This window comes from Xiphophorus couchianus, chromosome 14, assembly GCF_001444195.1.
Source record: "Xiphophorus couchianus chromosome 14, X_couchianus-1.0, whole genome shotgun sequence".
NCBI lineage: Eukaryota > Metazoa > Chordata > Actinopteri > Cyprinodontiformes > Poeciliidae > Xiphophorus > Xiphophorus couchianus.
This window is the reverse complement of record NC_040241.1, coordinates 17,054,145-17,075,527: the sequence shown is the minus strand read 5'-3', so window position 1 is coordinate 17,075,527 and position 21,383 is coordinate 17,054,145. Positions and strand designations below refer to the sequence as shown.

The 21,383-nt window shown below is 36.8% G+C and overlaps 1 protein-coding gene and 1 long non-coding RNA gene across 3 annotated transcripts in view; one reads left to right on the top strand and one right to left on the bottom strand.

Moving 5' to 3' along the window:
* Positions 1-21,383, top strand: part of pcxb (pyruvate carboxylase b) — a 369,757-nt gene that overhangs the window by 118,010 nt on the left and 230,364 nt on the right. The gene's annotated exons all lie outside the window — the stretch shown is intronic.
* LOC114158025 (uncharacterized) lies at positions 2,824-3,463 on the bottom strand. Its single transcript, XR_003598313.1, has 2 exons — positions 3,037-3,463; positions 2,824-2,923 (listed from the first exon to the last, which is right to left on the bottom strand). It is a non-coding gene; the product is annotated as an uncharacterized LOC114158025 (long non-coding RNA).

Below are 21,383 nucleotides of genomic sequence, written 5' to 3'. Positions count from 1 at the left end.
ATTTGTCAATACAGATTCTTAGGCTTCATTTCCACTGAGCGGCACTTGGAACTTTGCTGCAGGCAATCGAATCTTGATGGCGATCAAACCAACAGATCCGTGTCATTGGAAGCTAGTTTTGAAACGGATAATAGCTGAGTTTCCATTTATCCATAGTATTGCACTTATGGAAATTATGAAAATACATTTTCCCAATGGAAACACTGGAATTTTGAAAAAACTTGTTTTTCGAGAAATTTTTGCGCTAAAGGAAGTCATGCGATGCTGGATGTTCCTACTGGAGAAAACGATAAATATGACAGGACGTTGTAGGAGGATGATGGTTTGAATCCATGGGACTTCTGTAAAATTGCTGACAATTTTCCCGAAACGCAGCATATGTAGCCGCTCCCAATTCCTGTGCTGGCCTTGTTGCTCCAACGCAGGAATAAAATGCTGACGTCTCCTCTGATGGCTGACAGATGATCGCTAGCACCATGGCTGAAATATTAACACATCTTATGTAACTGTTTTTCCGTCGCTGCCATGATTTTTAATGACTTATTGCAGGAACAAGCTTATTCACAGGTGATTTTAATTTAACTTCTTTCTTAATGGAAACACTACAATTGCAAAATTGTGCTGCTTTTTTTTTATATTAGCAGAATATTGGCAAAGATTTGTGAACATTAGTCATGGAAACGCAGGTAGCGCCAGCTAAAGTCAACCAGAAGGTTTACGACTTCACTGCTGCAGATAGAAGAGTTTGTCTGACTTTTTCAAGTTCCTCTTTCATTAGTGTCGTAGCGTTAGCTTGTAGTGTTAGAATCGCTAGCTTTCGATATTTAACTTTTTCCCTATTAGTCTTCCTCATAGGGAAGTACCTCCAAACATCATTGCTTTGCTAACTAAAGAGTTTTGTTTTCTTCTTCTGGGTGTTCTTGCCATGTTAGTATAATTTAAAACTTCCAGGAGTATCTTATTGGGGGACAGACTCTGTTGCTAACCATTTTTATCTGAATGAGTGTCTTTAAATAATTTACTTTGTAGCTATTATTTTGGTACCAATGCCTTGTTGTCTCTGCCTGCCTTCGCTCACTGATGTGTCAAAGTCGTGTTGTAGATGTGTTGGGTACCTGCTGGTGAGGTAGAAGGTCACCGCTGTTGACTAGCTCTCTGACATTCTTACTTAATGTTGGTAAGGCGGCTTTCCCAGCTAATCCATCCTCACTCCTCCTGCTTATCATTCCACCTTTGTTTTTTCACACCCCATCTATCCTTTCTAGTTTCATTTTCCCATACAAGCTTTCTTTCACCTTGTCATTTCTCATTTTGTTTCTTGTGAGCCCTTTCCCTCTTTCACATCTGATAGTTCAAGCTTCACATTTCATTCATCCCATCATTGTCCCTGGTCTGTTTTTTTTCCTTTCTTTTTGGCACCTTTTCTTTCCTCACTGATTTCACCTCCTGTTATTTTTCTTTTGCTCCTCATATCTTGCTACTGATTTATTTTTGCAGGGCCTTTTTTCTTTCTCACATTCTTTTTCATCAAATTCCTAACACTGTTGCTCTGTCATTTTATCTTATTCTTTCTCCTAGTCTCATTTATTTGTACATCTTCTATAGACTCTCACTCCTACATCCTTGCCATCTCTCATTTTCTCTCCTTTCATGGCCTTCATAGACACCCTCTCCTTGTTTACACCTTCCTAGACCTTCATTCCTTCATCCTCCCTTATTTTCTAAATCGGATTTTTCCTTCTTTCTCCTTGACGTATACCTTGACTCTTGTTTGTATAATGTACCTTCATATTTTCATCTGAAGCTGCCCTATTTGTTATCCTTTCATTCTGGTTTCTATCTTCAGATCTAACCTCAGTCATGTTTTATGTATTTTAATTTATTTTTTCATGGGTATCTCAGAACAGATTCAGTTTCTGTGCAGTATAATATCCAGTTACCTGATGCTTGCCATCAGTTATATAAAGTATGTGTAGGAAAAGATATTGCAATAAAATGTGTCCATAAAAATTTAATAAATGTGATCTGACTGCAAAGAAATGCTTCTGGTAACATGGTGTTTCAATGGCGAATTATTGTTCTGGTTTTTATTGTTGGTTATGTATTAAAAGTCTCTTTTTTGGTGATTTTAAGCTGTGCAGTTATTTAATTTAAGCTGAAAATGATCCATAAGCAAATGTATTAATAAGTATGAATTGTCTAAATTCAGAAAATACATTTACAAATCCACCGCTACATAATCAGGATTATTTGATAGTAAATGTTTTTCTTCCATAATTAAGTCGTTGACACTTGACTAATTGACTTTTGAATTTAAGTGTTCAATAGCTATAAAATCCTCCAGCTGCATCAGCTGATCCAGAAAGCTGCTGCTGCCATTCTGACTAAAACCAGGACGCTGGAGCTCATCACACCAGTTCTGAAGTCCCTCCAGTGGCTCCCTGTAGCTAAGAGAATAGACTTTAAAAACTACTGCTAGTTTATAAATCACTGAACGGTTTAGCACCACAATACATTAAAGATCTGCTGTTGTCGTATCAACCTTCCAGACCTCTCAGGTCTTCTGGTTCTGCTCTGAAGAACCAGAAACAAACTAGGAGAAGCAGCATTCAGCATCTATGCACCACAAATCTGGAACAAACTTTCAGAAAACTGCAAACCAGCTGAAACACTGTGTAATGAAGAGATCTTCATTACTGGGACTATTTTACTGAAATCACTGTATTGCATTTTTAAAGTATTTTTGCACTTTATTAACAAGCACTTTATTTAGCACTGCACTTTAAGCATAGATTTGCACATCAGTAACAATTTGCACACAAGAAGTTTTAATTGTATTTATTGAGTATTTTTAGACATTAGCATGTAGCCTTTTGTTCTGGGCTCTGCACAGCTGCTCCTCATTGACGAGTGAGGTGGTTGCCTGTGGAGGGAGGATAATTGTTACTCAGAGCAATGAGCTACTAGTGGGTAAAACTGAGCAAATGCGTTGTGCATAATCTGTTGGGTGTGGAGTGCTAATGTAGAGTGACTCACCTGTCTTTTCTGTGTCCTCTCCAGGGTGTTTGGACAAATACTGCCCCGGGGGTCCAGACACCATATATAGTCTCCGGGAGAGGCCATTGAAAAGTGTGGGGGGGGGAATTGTTTATGGGTTTTGTGGTGTTTCATTTGGTGTAATGATAAAACATAAAATATTTATAAAAAGTAAATGGAAATGTTTATATTTAGTAAAAGGTATTTTAATTAAATAAGTGGATATTGATGAATTGAGATTCCCCTGTGAATTAAAGGTGGTTTGATCCGTCACAGCTGGGACTATTTAAGACTGCAGTTTTCACCTGTGAAGTGTTGGTTGATGTTGTGTGAAGAATAAAACCACTGCTGTTTTCCACCTGACTCTGCCTCAACGCTTCATCGTCACTGTAAAATCCTACCGCGAACGGCTACCTTGTTACACACTGACTTCCTTTAAATCTAAACTAAAATCTCAGCTGTTTGGAGTTGATTTTGAAACATATCCATGAAACATTAATCAATAATCCAATGTGCAAAATGTAATGTTGACTGTGTGTTTTTATGATGTAAAGCCATTTGATATGCCCTGTTGCTGAAATGTGCTATACAAATAAAATCTGATTGATAAAACACAATGATTAGTTGTTAATGGTACCAAAAGAAATGGAGACACAAGTTGCTCTATTTACACATATTAAGTGTAAAGGAAAGAAATGCATGAAAAAAATTTAAGTTGCTCCGAAAATACACAAGACAGCCAAAATTAATCAATCAGAAAGTGTTCAGGAAAGCTTCTGATTACATATTTGCTGTGTTTTATCAACTGTAGGATGTGATTTACCTAAAATATGTTTAATATGCATGACAGTCGGTGGAAGCAGTCAGCCGGTTTGGAAGTCTGGTCCCTTTCCTGTTTTTTCTCCATTACAAGTTGAATGACAGGTTCATTAATTTATTTGAGGACACTGGAGCCATCTAATTTGTGGCGGAACAAGAGTTGGATGGAGTTCAAAAACAAACTTTTATGCTACTCCAAATAGTTGCTGTCTTGTGAAGCTAGTACTCAAAATATTTTCTTCACCTACAGGATGCTTTGCGTCAAATTATCATGTATTGCTGCTCCATCCGATAAGACGTCAAAAAGCATAAGATTCAAATTAAAATTTCATTAGACATGGAAGTCGATGTCTTTAAGTTGAAAGTGTTTGATTAATGAAAGTCTAAAATGACCATGTAATGGCTAAATATGTTAACGAATGTTAAGTCCAGACCTGTTATAAATTATACTAGTGAACTCAGCTCTGTGTGTTTTTGAAGCTGATTCTTACCAGGTCTTTGTTTACCAAAGCAGAACACAGAACAGCAAACATAATCGAAACATAAATCTGACCTCATTTTCTTGGGAAAGTCACAACTTTTAAATGGCGTAAGTGACAACGCTCTCATGTTTCCTCTGAGAACGCCGGGCTGCAGAGATGGATTGGCACACAAGTGACTGCATGCTAATAGCAAAACAGAGCAGCTAAAGGAGGCCCTGAGGATTATTTTCTCCAGCAGCTATTGTAAAAACTCCCCCGTGTCCTCCAGTAGTCCTACATTAGTCAGACAAGAGCATGAGCATGCCCATGTTTCTGAAGCGGTGACTCTAGCAGGAGGTGTTGTAATGCAGAGTGCAGCGTCGGTGGTGAGCGCTGGCTTGCCCATCAACAGGGTGGGCTTCCTTATGACTGCAGAGGAGAAGTGTGAATTAATAACCAGGAATTAATTGAGCTTGTTTGAGGAATCTAATCCTGTTAGACAGAACTGTGGTTCAAATAGGCCACTGCTTCCCCAGAGCACCTAATGTTATTATTCTATTATTAATGGATAGGTTGCTGCTTATAGTATACATGCCAGTTTATTTGCAGCTGAAGAGTGTGAGCGTGAAGTGAAGATGATTTTATTTAACTGAAGCTTATTTATAAAGGAAAAGCTTTCAGATTTCTTTTCACCTACGACTGAATCAACTTAAAACGCTATTGGTAAAAGCTTATGAAGAAGCTCGTGTGAATATTGAGTTTTTTTAAATAAGCATTTTTCGTGTATAATGGAGAGAAATAGTATATTGAATTTGCAGCTGCTTTAAAGCAGAAATTGTCGTCTTTTTGTTTCAAATTCAGTGATCAATTTAAGCTGCTTATATTAAATTAATCAAAGTGTGAAACTTAAACAGGTATTAAATATTCTGCATTTTGAGTGAATGTCCATTTAAATCCATTTAAATGAATCCAGTAGAATTGCATTTATTTTCATTGAAGCAATTAGTTTATGATGCTAATTGGTCACGTTTTCTCTCGATCAAACTGAATACTTCCAGTCACTGATTTTGCAGGATTCAGTCTTTCTGAACAAGTACGTGGCAACAGTGGGCAGTCGATTTCAGAGTTAAATTTGCACCAAATCTTCATAATGAGGAGGAAATTAAAGTATGCAGTAATGTAAAGTAGTTCAAGGTCAGTTTTTAGAAGCCTGATTTTTTAAAATGAAAAATGTTTTGATTAGTTTTCCTTTATGAATTAATTAGAAAAGTTGGCGTGATTCGGCAGCAGTTTGCTGTTCTGTTACTAATTCAAAAAATTAATTTTTCCATTCCTGACTGACAAATCACAGTTCTTACTTTATTTATCCCAAAGAGAAATGACATGTTGTAACTCATTAACTCGTTATCTGTTTCTTCAACTGGTTGTTGTAAAGGTTCATGTCTATAAACTGGAAGGATTTCCTGTAGCAGTCAGTATTACTGCTCTCAGAACCCTCTGGCTGAAGACATTCTGTTGTATGACAGTTTCGTGAAGAGGTTGCTTAGGAGAAATATCTTTTACGCTGCCTTCATAAAATAGTTTTGAAACGGTTCACCAGTGCTCTGGTGTTTTTCAGTGAAACACACTTATAATTGAAAATATTTCAAAATCAATTTTATATATAACAATCTATCGGGCATTAACATTAATTAAGTGCAAATTGTTTGAGAAATTACCAAAACTATTTTATTAATTTTACCTCAAGTGCTGCTACTGAAAACCATTCAAAGGAATTTTTTCAGCAACTCACCCTTTGGTTTTTGCCTGTTCCTTAGTTCTTGGCCGTCCAGCTATTCAGTGTGAACGTCTTTGCATGTGTTGTGGGAGTAAAGGTTTAGCTTACCTGTGGCTGCAGTGTTCACCTTGTAACCCTTGTCCTGAGTAAATTGATTGCAGAAATGAACACGGGATCATGTGGAGTGTATTTATTTTTTGGTGGTAGTTGTGCTGAACTTGGCACCTCTAGCTAGAGAAGCATCACAGTGGTTGGCAAACCATTTAATGCATTACAAGCAGTTGCTACCAGCTGCCTGCAGGGAGTAACATGACCTTCTTTTTTAAATGGATAGCCTTATGCCCTGTTTGAGTTTGTACACGACTAGACATGGATTGGTAGAGATTTCACCACCAAGATTAAATTTGCTGCCAATTAATAGAACATATATCTATATTTCTCTAGTAAGCTGTTTTTTGCTGAATATTTCATCCATTTGTTGTTCCCTTTTGTGTAACAACCAGGTATCAGCTGATTAGTTGGGCTGTCTGCTCTGATGCCAAACTTTAACACACAACTGTGTTTGGTGGTTTAGAAAATAAAAAGATAGCTTGTGTTTTTTTCCAAATTTATTTCCAAAAAGCTAAATGTTGCCTTTTGTTTTGGTTGTGAAGGAAAGTACATTAGCCATCTGGCTGGCAGTGTGCAGCGACAACCCTTTAATTTTCTACTTTCGCTTTGACTGATTTTTAAAATGGATACTTACAATTAAACATAAATGTTTAAACCATAATATAATATCCAGTATCAGTGAGGTGAAATAAGCAGAGATTTAAAAGAAAACTGTATATTCTTCATTATATCAGCATTAGAGAGCAAGATATTCAACTGTTAATAGGAAGGCTAAATGTTGCACAATGAAGTTGCTCTGTTTTATCCCTCTGAGTTTTTAAACTTTGTCCGTCCTGATATATGCTAGGTTTAGAAATTATTTTAAAAATCTGAGTTAAATGCTGCAGCATGTAACCTCAATAAAAATGCTTTTATATGTTAAAACTTTAACCATGTTGTGATAGTTTAGTTTGAGACAAATAATCTGTGGAAAAAATCGAGGTCCTCTTCCTTCTCCCAGTTCTAACTGCAGCTCGATCAGAAGCAACCAATCAGTCAGGAGGAGGGTCTTGGCGCTGTCAGTCAGGATTGTGTATGCGCATGCTCTGCTACGCTTCTGCTTCTTCCTGACAAGTAACGAGAGCCTACCATGAATGCTCAGGCTAGTTAGTATAGCCACCAATGATGGTAGATAAACGTTTTTAATGTTAAATTGTATAAGCAGCTCATGATTGACAGCACTAAGACTGCCAGATTGTGGAAAGGCTTGTTGTTTTCTTTTTAACCTCATATTATACTGTCACAATATAGTGACAGTTTTGAGAAATATGTAAAAAACAGAATTTTGTAAAAGTTACCTCCTGCAGCTTAAAGAGTCGACATTTCCTAAAGACTATTCAGTAAATCCTGCTTTAGAAATGCTTTCTGTGCAAAATGCCATTTGGTTTTTGTCATTTTCTTCCTTTTTATCTTTTGATTTAACATGACAGCTTACTCACTCAGGCGGCGTGACATTGGTGGTGCTTCTAGCATATATTATTGATTACAAATTAATCTTTTAAGTACTGTTTAAGTCTTCTCACATTATTACTTTTAAAGAGATCCAAGTTGAATAAAGCTGTTATGTGGAGGCCAAAGCTTTACAAAAATGGGCAGTCGTCCACAAACTTCTAATGCGTCTTTAGATGCAACACTGGTTTTATGTTTTACGGGTTTAAAGCAGCTCAGATGCTCGTTAATGAGCCTCAATCTGTTTTTATTACCATAAATGCTCACATGCTGATCAACTTTCTTATTTCATCTGCCTGTCTCATCTCCCCCTCTTAAGGTCTTGCATGTCCATCCCTCATTTCCATGTTGCTCTCATCTGTCTTCCTCACTGTCTCCCCCTCGTATATCTTGTTCCTTTCCCTCCTGACCCTCAGAAATCCTCAACTCCTCCATCTTTACCCACTCTCCTACCCAGCATCCTCTGATTTTATCCCTTCTTCTATTTCTTGCTTTGCACCATACGAGTTCATTGCGTGTCCTGCATTCCCCCGTCTCCGCTTGCGTGTCGCCTTGTATTTAAAGCCGTGTTGACCCTTTTCTTCCCCTCCGGTGTAGATTCACTGGAGTGTATCTGTTGCAGTGTGCTTTTGAGCTGTGGCTGTTTACAGGTTCAGCGGAGCATCTGCATCTTTGTTCGGGTTTGCTTTTGTTTCACTGTGCGTGTAAGAGGAGGGGTTTTATCAGCTCCCGCAGACGGCCGCGGCCTCTGATCCGTTGTTCCGCTGAAGAGAAGAGCTCTTTGAAGGGGAAAAGAAAGGATTGAACGGACCAAGATGGATGGAGTGGAGGAATAAGAAGAGGGTGAGAGGGGTGAAGGTTTAGGAAAACACGAGAAGACGGAGCAGCTACAGGCTTGAAGTTTTGATACAGCTTTAAAAGCGCAAACAGCCGGGCTTCTGCGCGTGAAATGTTCTGTGACGGGTCGGTGTCTTAGCTGGGAGTGCATGAGGATGTTTGTGTCGTATAGAGGGGGATTACCTTATAGCAGGGGTGTAAAGTGTGGCTCAGGGGGAATTTGACCTTGGATTGATAACTTTTTTTTTTTTTTTGCCATCCCAACTGCAGTTGAAGAATGATTCCAATTTGATCTATCCAGCACAGGCGGTTGATGCAAATGGAAACTGTTTTATTTTTCATCAGGGTAAAATTATTACCAACATAATTTTCTTGCAGTTCGAAATGTTAAATACAACACGAAGTATTTGTTTTTATAACCAAAGTTTTACAATAAGAAAAACAAGGTTTATGCTGATGGTGCGTTCACACTAAATGCGTTTCGCACGTCTGGTTTACATTTAAAGTCTGTGGTGGCGTGTTGAGGGTGATGACTGCAGCTCAGGTGACATTAAGTTCAGACTGAGTGGAAGTGGATGGAGAAGAGGAAGTAAGTGAGGGATAAATGGTAAAAACAGAGAGAGATGAGGTCAAAGCAGGTTTGCTATATCATGGTGAAAGCCGTCTGTGAGCGATAAATAAGGAAGAAGCCTGAAAGTGGACATGAAACCGAGGGAAAGCTTGCAGACTTCAGATTGAAAGAGGAAGGATTGATGGTCCAGACAATGAGAACACATTGAGGAAACTTTGGACAACAATTTATTCTTTCAAACAAATGGCCTGAGATGGTAAAAAATAACCAAGTGTGTCTCTGCTGTGTATTATAGGAGCGGGTCTCATCAATAGTAAATGAAAGATGCTGGTTCTGATGCAGGCTGCAGAAATATGAATCTGACGTCTGCATTTTGGATCACATTGGAGACTTTCTCTATTTTATTCAGTAATGGGACGGGGAATATGTCCTCATTTGTCCTTGCTGCTTCCTTCCTGCTGTACTTCTGTCTTTGTGTCCACCTCTCTTCATCGCTCGTTTGTCCTCCTTTCTTCACTTCCTTCCATCATTGTCCATTCTGTTTCGTCCTCTTATTCCTTTTTGTCCCTCATTTTGTCTCACTCATTACTGTTTTTTCATCTTTTTTCCATTTTTCTTTGCTTCCTTGTATAATTCCTTCTGTGATTCTGGTATGATTTTCCTCCTTTACTCTGTCCTTCCTCGTGTTTCTTTCCTCCCTCTGTCACTTTCTCTCCATGTCATTCATGTCTTTCTGTTCCTCCTTTCTTTCTTTAATCATTTTTTCCTTCCTTTTGCTCCATATAATTTGTCCTCCTTTTTTTCTTTCCACATCATTGATGTCCATCCTTCCTTCCTTCTTTCCTTCTCTCCCTCCCTTCCACCTTTGTTTGCTTTTTTCCTCTCTTCCTTATTTTATTTCCTTCTTTTTTTCCTCCCTTCCTTGGTTCCTTCCTTCCCTCATTCCTCCTTTTCTTCTTTCTTCTTTGTTTCTCTTCATGTCATTCATGTCCATCCACTCTTTCTTCCATTCTTCCGCCCTTCTTTCCTTCCTTCGTTCCATTCTTAGTTCCTTTGTCTCCATATAATTTCCTTTTCTTTTTTCCTTCCTCCCTCCCTGCCATCATGTCATTCTCATTTGTCTATCCTCCTTTTCTTCTTTCCTTCCTGTTTATGGTTTCAGCTGTAGTGATTACCTATGTTTGTTAATGTAAAAGCATTTTTTAAAAAATATATCGATGTTAGCCATTACATGTTTTAAAGTTAATCTTTCCTTTTCAAATGTACTTGTAAAACAACTCTTGGCAGGTAAAAGGATCCAGAGTGTATTCAGCCCTCATCCCTTTTCTTTTAATTGACTTTCCGATGCACCTACTGAATGGAGCCGTGTAATTTTGCTGGTGCGTTTGCAGTGAAATCACTCCCACTCAAGTTTGGTCTCGTTCCTCCGGGCTCCAGCAAAAGCATTGATCAAGCTTTTTAAATGTCAATGCAGTAATGAACTTCACCTGTTGACACCAGGAGGGAGTCGGCTGAAAATCAATTAGCTCTGCTGCAGGTTCAACTCAAGTTTAAACAGCCTAACACCGATCTGCACGGCTGTGGGAAGTTTCCATTTTTCATTTAAATAATGAGGAAACGTTGAACAAATCTGGATGAGAGAATTTTATTTCTTAGTCGACTTCAGGCCGATAGATTTCCAGTTTCTATTTTTAATTTTACCTCACAAAGCAAACAGTACTTCAAATCACACCTGTAAGTCAGTGAAATTTATATAAACTGTATTTTTCCTGGTAACATTTAAAAATGAGAGACTTATAGATGTTTGGTTAGGCATTGCAAAGTAGCTCCTCACTATGCTGTGAAGCAAATTATAAATAAAAGTAGAATCAATCAAACTGAGAACTGTTTCAGGACATTAAAATAAATTTATGTATTTGTTCGAGTAGATGAGTTGGAAAAACGTTTAGTGGGGTTTTTGGAAGTTATTTTTGGTAATTATGTATAATAACTAGCCTCACTGGAGACACCCTAACGCTTTAATGGTTTATGCTTTGGCATTTTATAGCACTTTCAGATTTACATGTAAAGTGTGCTATAAATAAAATGTTATATTAAAAGAAGCCTTTAAAACCAAACATTTACACAGAAGAGTGAATTTTATGAAGAAATATGGACAAATCTTTTATTGAATTATTGTTGCACTGTGATTTATTTCTCATCTGGCAACAAGTTATATAACCAAGTTGATGCAGTGATTAGCTTCTCATTGATTAAACAACCGCTTTGAAGGACACATTCTGTTATTAGAAAGATGTTAATCTGTTTAAGAAGAGTCAAATCATTGTCATCAAACAGGAAGAATGTTTGAGGAGATGCAGAAACTACTAAAACTGGATTGAAGAACTGTTCAGAGGATTAATAAAATCTTTAAGCCATCATCTTTCAGGAAGAAATATGGTGGAACAAAACCTTTGATTGACCGTGATCGATGATCAGTTAAAACTCAGGGCTGTTTTATGAACTCAAGGTATTGGAGCTGAACAGCTGTGTAGCCATAAAAGAACCACGAATCGGTGAGGAGGCTAAGACGACTTCAGTTAGTGATGGAGCATAAGGACTGGACTCCAGAGCGACGGCAGGAGGTCATGTGACCAGATGAGTTCAGGTTCACCCTCTTCCAGAGCGATGGCCGCATCAGGGGAAGAGGAGAGGCAAACGAACCAGGCGTGGAAATAAATCTTGTGACATTGCAGAAACTCATCAAAACGACTCCACATAGTAGCATGCCGTAATCAAAGCTAAAGGAGGAGGAACAAAATGATGGTGAATAAAAACTTTTTCAATACCTGTTGTTAAGCTGGATACTGCACTATAACTGTGTGCTTTCAAGAGACTTTCTGGCATCCTGTCTTTTAATATTTGCACTCTATAGCAATTAGCAAGAGGTGGGCAGAGTACCCAAAAATTGTACTCCAGTGAAAGTAGCACTATTTCAACGTATTTTTACTCAAGTAAAAGCAAAATGTAGCCGTCCAATAAATTACTTGAGTAAAAAAGTATTTAATAAAAAAGTCAACTCAAGTACTGAGTGTTCAAATTATCAATCATTTAATATTTAAAAATTACACCATCACTTGTACCAAAATATAAAATATAGTAGAAATGTTTGGTATTTTAAGGATAAAATAACATTTATTAACAAAAAAATAACAATCAGGCAAAAGAAAATTTTTCCAAGTCAGCGTCTTCCAACATAAAACTTATGAAACGTTAACAAAAACTGCAGGTGTGTCTGTGTTTTAATGTTTCTTGGTTAAAACATTAAAACATGATTTTCTTTCAATGGTTAGAAAATCCAGAAATTTTACTCAAGTAAGAGTAGAAATACTTTATAATAAAATTACTAAAGTAAAAAGTACAGTTTTGTAAAAAGCCTCATAAATGTAATTTTCTTTTTTAAAAACATTACTCAAGTAAATATAATTGACTAAATGTAAATACTTACTACACAACTCTGCAAACGTACCAGCCTGAAACTGCATCAATGTTCCTGATGGATGTTGCAAACCTGAAATACTGCTGCAGTTATCGGATCATAAACCCGTCCTTGTGTAAACTGAATGTAAATGCAGTTTTGGTTTAATTGAAGCCGTTTTCTCAGAATGTTTTACCAGACCTTTAATGGATCATAAGCCAAACGGTCCATTTATGCTGATGTTTGCGCAGCAACATTTTATGTTCAATATGAAATTGACTTGAGCGCGAGTGCCTGGCATAGTTTTTCCTTTGCTAATATCTCTCATACATGGTATTTATGTATTTCCACTTCAGTTCTGGTTGATGTGTAGATCAGCTTAATGGTTCAATAAATCAACGCTAGTTCCCCAGTTAAATATAAAGTGAACCAATGAAAATCTGTTATTTTCAAACTATGGTTGTGTCTAAAAGAGCTTGGAAACATTATTTATATTACTCATCAGTAGCTTGTGGTGACGGATGCAGTTGGACCGATCCTGATTCCCGCTGTGCCCGGTGTTATTAAGCCTTTCATAAAGTGCTAGACGCAGACTGAATGCCATTATGGCGGTTCGTGTCCGAGCCTCGCCAGAACACAGTTTCTCTGAAAGCCACTCGTAAATCTAGCACTCTACAGAGGAGCGGCAGAGTGGGGTCAGCAGAGACCAGAAGAGAGGCTGGCGAAATAAAGGAACAGAGAGAAAGAACTCGATGGCTTCTGAGCAGAAAGGGCAGCTCTTCTCCTCCTCCTCTCTTTCCTCTCCCCAGTGTGGCCATCTGCACAGTGTGTGATTAATCATCCTGTATCCCCAGACATGGCAAGTCGATGCTGTGGCACTCGAAGCCTGTGTGTTGATGATGTGCTTGTGTGTGTCTAATTCACCAGCCAAAGGCTTGTCTGTGCATGCATGTCTGCAGTCCTGTGACCGTGTGTTAGCCTGTGTGAATATCTTGTTCTTGTCATGTTTTTAGGGGAACAAATCACACAGGTTGGCATTTATATACAGATCTAGAAAAAACAAAGAGCCCAATGCACTGACCCCCATTAAAATCCTCCTGGTTACTCCACCAAATACGGATTTCTGAACTAACTAACTAAAATGTTTTAACTCTAACTTCCTGAGTTAAAACATTAGTATTGTTGTTTCTAAATGAGTATAAACTTGTTGTCTTTGCATTATTTGAGATCTGAAAGCGCTGTATCTTTTTTGTTATTTTCACCGTTTCTCATTTTCTGCAAATAAAAAAAAAAAGTTGATTGGAATTTTGGAGGCATGTTGTCAATAGTTCATAGAATAAAAAAAACAATGTTCATTTTATTCAAACATGCACTTGTAAAAAGTAAAATAAAAAACCCCTGATAATTTTAAGTGGTCTGTTAATTCTATGCAGAGTTGTATGTAATGTTCATTGTTCAGCCACTGCAGGCTTAATATTTCTAAACTGTTTGGACTGGAGCAAAGAGCAGAGGACGACAGACTGGAGTTTTGTTTTACAAAATATGGATAAAACTGCACTGTAAAACCACAAAAGCTTACCAAGTTAGACTAGTCTAGATTTTAGTGCAAATATCTTTTTCACTTAAAAAAAACTAAATTACAAGTAGTCTTCCAGCAAGATGTGAGCTTGTTTTTTAAGCCAGTAATTCCTAAATATTCTAAAAAAAAAAAAAATACTGGTTTCATTAGCTGATTATTTCACTTACAACATGAGAAAAAAATGCCAGTAGAACCAGTCCTTAAAAAAAAATAATTATATTGTTGACTTAAAACAAGCTCCTATATCTTGCTGGAAAGTTACTTATTAGTTTTGTCTTTTTTAAAGTGTACTAACGTAATTGAACTAGAAACTTACGGAAGAGGATTAGGGCTACTGGGGAAAAGTCCTGCTTTTTTTGGTGGTTTTTGGGCCCTAATCCTCTTCTGTAGAAGCTAGACAAAAAAGTTAAAATTTTGTGCTTTTGCAGTGCAGTAAAAATAAACCCATTCACAAGATGTCTTCTACATATATGCATTTACCTGCACTGAATTACTGCATCGTTTTCCTGCTAAAATCTCTGACAAGTTTTTCCCTCAACTATTTCAGTAGCTAAAGCCTGCCAGCATTTCCAATTCATTTTTTGTGCACTAAGCTGACCTTTTCTCCCAAACACATTTTCACGGAGGGTCGCACTTCCTAGCCTGCAATTACATTCCCTATGAAAACATGCTTCGTGAAATAAATTAATAGCAGACGACTCAATTTGTCGGAAAATGCCGGGAAGAGGCTAAAATTGAGTTGGAGCCTGAGGATTGATTGTAATCGCTGCTTATTTTTACATGAAAGCAGAGACTCGGAGGACAGGATGAGAACTACGAGGAACAGAGGGACGGGATGGAGGTCGCTCGCTACCAAAGAGCGCGGTGAAGAGCTGAAGTGGGGATGATGGATTCTGAAGAGTAAACAGCATGGTGGCATATTTCCTCAAGGAGAGAGCTCAGATATTGGAGGCAATTGATATGAAGTTGAAGACATTCAGTTTGGCAAAGCTGAGGAGAACAAGAATGGCTGGAAGAACGATGGACGGATGGAAAGCCTCTCATGAGACTCCTTGGCAAACAATCAGTTTAAAGCAAACGGAAAATGAAAATGAAAGCACAAATGGTCATTTTTGGTGTTTGGAGCTAGAATATGCAGAAAACACAACTGGGATGGAAAACTATTTAAATGTAAACATTTTTGAGGAATGTTCTCTTGAGCCTTTCCTGTTGAAAGCAAAAAAAATTAATTACAATTTGACAATACTTTACCTCCTTAATTGGAGCAAAGGCAATTAGTAAGGGTGAACTCAGGCCTCCTTAAAATGTATAGTTTAAAAATGGCACTTTCCTGTTTTGGTCAAATATATAGTGTGCCACTATGTTCTTCCATTTGTCTGTCAATTTGATGTTGATAAATTTTACCACTGAGGTACAGGAATAAGGCCTGCCACAATAACAAATTTTGCTGCCCCTATACATGAAATAAAATATAATAAATAACCCTAAACAAACTACAAAGCAATATCTCCCAATGTGCTGTTGGCAGCAGTTAGCATTTGTAAAGTTTAACATAGCTAAAATGAACAACACTAACAACGGTTGAAAACTTATACAAAACATGTTTTGTATACCATGCTACATATAAACACTTTATAGTATTAAATTAGTCTAAAATATGTTCAAATATAATATTTGTAAAGAAAACGCAGAGCTGATTCTAATACCACAGATACGACGGAAACAGGGAAAAGGGGGAGGAGCTGTCAGCTACTGGTTACCATGGTAACCACCAACTGTCAAAAACAGTTTAACAGAACTTAAAACCCCGATAGATTTCTGGAGAAACAACGTGTTGACTAAATAAAATGCATTCAAAGAATAAATGAACAAATTTTCACAGACTTCACATCTATAATATTGTTAAAATAAAGCAATGTTACACATTCAAGGCTGCTTCTTGTGAGTCTCATTTTATTCTGTCTAATCAACAAGGAAATTGATGTCAACTTATTAGCGTTGCATTCAAACAGTTCTTACTTTGAACTGTAGTGGAAGTTAAAGGAAAATGAAAGATGGAGATCTTGGAACAAGAAATTGAACCCCAACTGAAAGAGTAAAGTGAAAAAGAAAATAGTTTTGCAGAAATAGTACAAAGTGTCTGCATGTTTGTAGATGCAAAGCTATTGAAAAACATACATAAGATTCAAAGGGAAGAGCCAGAGAAGCTAAAGAGCTCTCAGGAGTGAATAGAGATGTCAAGGAAGGCAGATACATCGTGTCTAAATGTCACAAAGACACCACTGGGATCAGGGCAAGTCATACAAGAGGGTAATAAAAAGAAACAGGAGAAAATGATCCATCAAAGGGCAGGTACAGAGCAACCTAATAAGGTTCTTAAAATGTCCTGAAGCAACATAAAAGCTGAAGATGTTGGGAGTATAAGCAGAGAGGAGGCGGAAAATGGCACAAACAAGCAGAACTGCCTCCATCTACTCGGTTATTTGCAGAGTCACGCCGGTGTCCTGGGATATCAAATGGACGAGGAGAGGGAAGGGTGGCTGAAAACTGAGAGATGGGAGCAAAAGCAGCTGCAGTGAGCGCGTAAAGAGGGAAACGAGGACAGCTGAGTGATTTTTGCAGAGGATGGCAAAGTGGGGCCATTAGTGCGTGATGGAAAAGGCCTGAAAATTGGGACGGGAATTTGCACCTTTTGGCAAAACTGCAGCGTTTGAGGCTGATCAATAACTTTGCCAAAGATTATGGTCGTTAACGTTAAACTAGAGTAGAGGTTTGACGTCTAATGGGGGCTGAAAACGCTCCACCATTTTCTCTTGTTTTACTGGTAAAGTGTAAGAGAGCAGTGCAGGGTTCAGACAGGTTACTCAGAAGTTTGGGGAAGGAAGTGAAGCTTTAGGAAAACCTGGAGGCAAAAGATTGTTTATGATTTCAAAGTAAATCACTGCAGTTTTCCCTCCTTGTCATCGGAGTTGGGTAGTAGCTAGTTACATTTAGTCAATTACATTTACTTTACTACACTGTACTTCTTACTTTTAATTGAGTAAGTTTATTATGTAATATCGATACTCTTAATTGAGTAAAATTTCTGGATTCCTTTCACTGAATGAAAAATAAATGTTTTAACCGTGTTTTAGTTAAACATTTATACCTGCAGTTTTGGATAAAGTTTCACAAGTTTTTCATTGAAAGAAACTGATTTGGAAAAAATTTCATTAGCCTGATTTTATTTATTTTAGTCATTTTGGTCTTTAAAATACCAAATTTTCCACTGAACTTTATATTTTGAATAATTTTAAATATTAAATGACTGATAATTTGATCAGATACCTAGTACTTGAGGAGACTTTCTACCAAATACTTTTTTACCCAAATTATTTCTTCTTACCTTTACTTGAGTAAAAATATGTTGAAATATTGCTACTCTTGAGTAAAATGTCTGGACATTTTAACCAAAAATTCAGCAGACACAGACACACACCTGCAATTTTGTTAAAGATTTATAATGTTTTTTATTGAAAGAAACTGATTTGGGATTTTTTTTGCCTTTTTAAAAAATTTTTCTTGTTAGTAATTGGAATTACTGTAATTTTTGTCCTGAAATACCAAATTTCCACTTGGTTTTATATTTTGATTGTCATTTTTAATATTAAATAAGTTGATCAGTTACTCAGTACTTGAGTAGATATATATATTTTTCTTTTACCAATTTTTTTTTTTTACTCAAGTAATTTCTTGGATGGCTACATTTTACTTTTACTCGAGTAAAAATATGTTGAAGTATTTATATGTTGAAGTATCGCTACATTTGAGTAAATCTTTGGTACTCTGCCCTCCTCTGAATGTAATACAGGTAAGGCTAAACATGGGGCCATAGTGTAATCGGGGACTGTTTATGCTGGTGTCCCAAATATTAGCTGTAATGTGTTTTAATCAGTCTGAGCCCTGTGGTGTCCAGATTGATTAACCTATTTTAGGTTCTGGTGAAAGAGGAATATTAATAGATTTTAACAATTAAAAGCCTTAGGATATTGAATTTTGATTGCCTCAGTTTGGCTTCTAACTTAATTAAAGCCCTGCTGTTCATTATAAATCAGGTTTGCACATTTATAGTATATATTGATATAAAAAAAAGATATACCCTAGGGTTTTGAAAATGATGAGGCTGTTTAAAACATTTTTCTGTTTTTTACTTTTAAAGAGATTCTGTCTTTATTGAAGAAATGTTCCAGCCCTGACAAGCAGCAAATCAAATATTGGAAAAAATCCCAGGAAAAAAAGCATAACTTTACTCCTGGCGAGATGAGATCTCCTGAGAGAGAAGTCACAATCCATCTCTCTCATTGTTAAGTCTTCACCTGATGTTGCAGAGAACTGAATAGAAAGATTAGTTATGTTCTTCATTCGGAGATAATTCTAAAGCTCCAGTGTGTGGAATATAGTCAAGGTAAAAAGAAAGTACTAGAATTTTACCAATTAGGAAAAAAATTATCTGGTTGTTGGCAGCTTTTTAAATGATATGAGTTTCTGCAAAAACACACAAAAGCAAAGCAAATTACACATTGCCATCCTGAAACAAACGTTATTCACGACATTGTAGAACAACTATTTGCGACTTTAACTAAAAGTGACCATTTAATCTGATTTTATTGTTGAAAAATAGGACCCTTCCTTGCTTTTCACATAGTTTTAGATTTAACTCTAGTATGCAAATGCTTTCAGGAAGACCTCCAGTATTTTAGTGACTATATACCTACTTTTTTACAAATATTAATCTTTTATATCACAATGGTTGACCTGGCGACCTTGTGTGCTTTCAGAACGTTCAGCTGAGGAAGTTGAGGAAGTTTGACATGAAATGATACGCTGCACATTCAGAATCAAAATCTCTGTCACAATAGGTTAAAACTGACAGAAATAGGTTTTGAAGAATCATTTGTAAAGACCTTTAAAGAAAAATAAATGTTGCAACGCAATTTGTTCCAAATTATTTGAAAAATTCCTACTTGTATATTTGGATGTTAACATGTGTGGTAGACAGTTTCCACTGTGTCTATTGATGCATATTAAGCTACACAGCTCTGGAAAACATAAGAGCCCACTGCACTGAGCCCCACTGAAAACCTGGGTATTCCACCAAATATTGATTTCTGAACTCTTCCTGACTTAAAACATTAATATTCTTGTTCCTAGATTAATGTGAACTTGTTTTCTTTGCATTATTTGAGGTCTGCAAATATATTTTTACTGCATCTTTTTTGGTTATTTTGACCATTTCTCATTTTCTGCAAATAAATACACGATTTTTGCTTGGAATTTGGGCAACATGTTGCCAGTAGTTCATAGAATAAAAGAACAATGTTCATTTTACTCAAACATATATCTGTAAAATGTTAGAATTTTAAGTGGTCTAAATTTTTTTTCCGGAGGTATATTTTGTATTTGAAATATAAAAATAAACAGGTTTAAAGTATCTTCATACGAGCTTCAGGTATTTGTGGATTTAAGCTGCTGGCAGGTCAGCAATAAGGCAGATCAAAGTGTTTTACATAATAAAAACATAAAAATAAAATGCCCTACAAAGAAAAACAGTTGTTTATGGGGTAATTAAGAACATACCAAACCTTTTTATATAACTTTTTAAAAGCATATATGTCAGTTCAGTCAACAGCAATTAGCTGAACAGAGAGGGTAACATGTGTGTCATATTTCTCTATACCCAGTCATACCTGGTTGGCCTGTACCTGGTAAGATGCATCTGGTGCTTCAAATTCAAGCAGAGTATAATTCACACTTATCTGCATTATATTTAAAAAACGTATGTCTCAGGCTAAACGAACCACGGATGTTCATAAAGTTGTGCATGTATAGTTGCACTTTATGTCTCCTTTTATTCTCAGTGGCTTTATGATCCAGTTTTATCCTTAAAGCTCGTGGTATTTATGGACTCTACATTTTAACAACATTCTTCAATGACCTGCAGCTAGCTATTGCTCCCCCTATGAAATCCTATGGAAGTTACAAAGATGTACTCACTTTCATCTCAGTGTTAAAGTTTTTATCCAGACCTGATTATATATATTTTTATTTTGTTTTGGTATTTTAAATCCTAGCATATAGCATGCTTACTTATTGTGGCACAGTTGAACTTTTTGGTTTTTAGCCTGAACAAAAGTAAATTGTTCAACCATGACATTTCCTATATGAGCCTTAAAATGTATCATATCTTAATTAGCAAGAGGAAAGTAGACTAATTGATATTGTCGTCTATGAACGCATCAAAATGTCAGGTTTTGCCCTCTTGTTCTGTAGCGACAGTAAACACTTCAAGTCTGAATTGTTTATACATAATACCCACCTGCTTTGACAGCTTTGATAAAACATAAATGACTCGATGGGAGTCCAGACATGATAAACAGCCCTTTTTAATCTATTTATACCTACGTGTAGAGACCTTAAACCTACCTTGGATCCCATCGACGAAAGCTGTTCTGAGAGCCGTCTGCGTTCGACATGACTGAACATTTCCTCCAGCTGGGGCCTACATAAGAGCTGTTGCATGTTTTAAAGTGCTGGCCTGCAGACTGCCTGAGCGCCTCTGTGTTTAGCTTGAATCCCCACACAACATGAGTATTATGATTTAATGAGTCTGGACTCGAGGGCAGGAGACTGTTTACTCAGTTTGGCCAGTCAGCTGATATAAAACGCGCTTTAAAATTTGGAAATGCTGGCTCAGACTGCGAGCCAAAAGCAGCGTTGAGAATTTCAAAGCAGCACCCATTGCAGCAGTGGCTGCTAATGTCATTACTGAAGACAGAGAGCAGGATAGATGAATAATTTAACACAATACAGGGAGATGAGGACAGCTTGCATAACCTTTCAATCTACAAATGATTTCAGACGACGTCATTGCCAATAACAGCACAGTTATACTTTTCTAAAGTAGAAATATCAAACTTTATAGCTACAAACTTCTATTTATTTGTGGATTTTATGTGATAGACCAACACAAACTGGTGCTCTTCTCACATATGGCCATTGTTGAAAGAAGCCCAATTTAAAATCAAAATGGGGCCAAAGCAATTTTATTTATTTAACTAACCTTTATTTCTTTTGTAAGAACATCCTGTCCAAGACTGGCAGCGACGCATACAGGTTACAGAACACTCACAAGAAATTTACACCATCATAAATTAATAAATTAAGATTCCTCAATTAATTTAAGAAGGACTTTTAGATTCCTTCTTAAA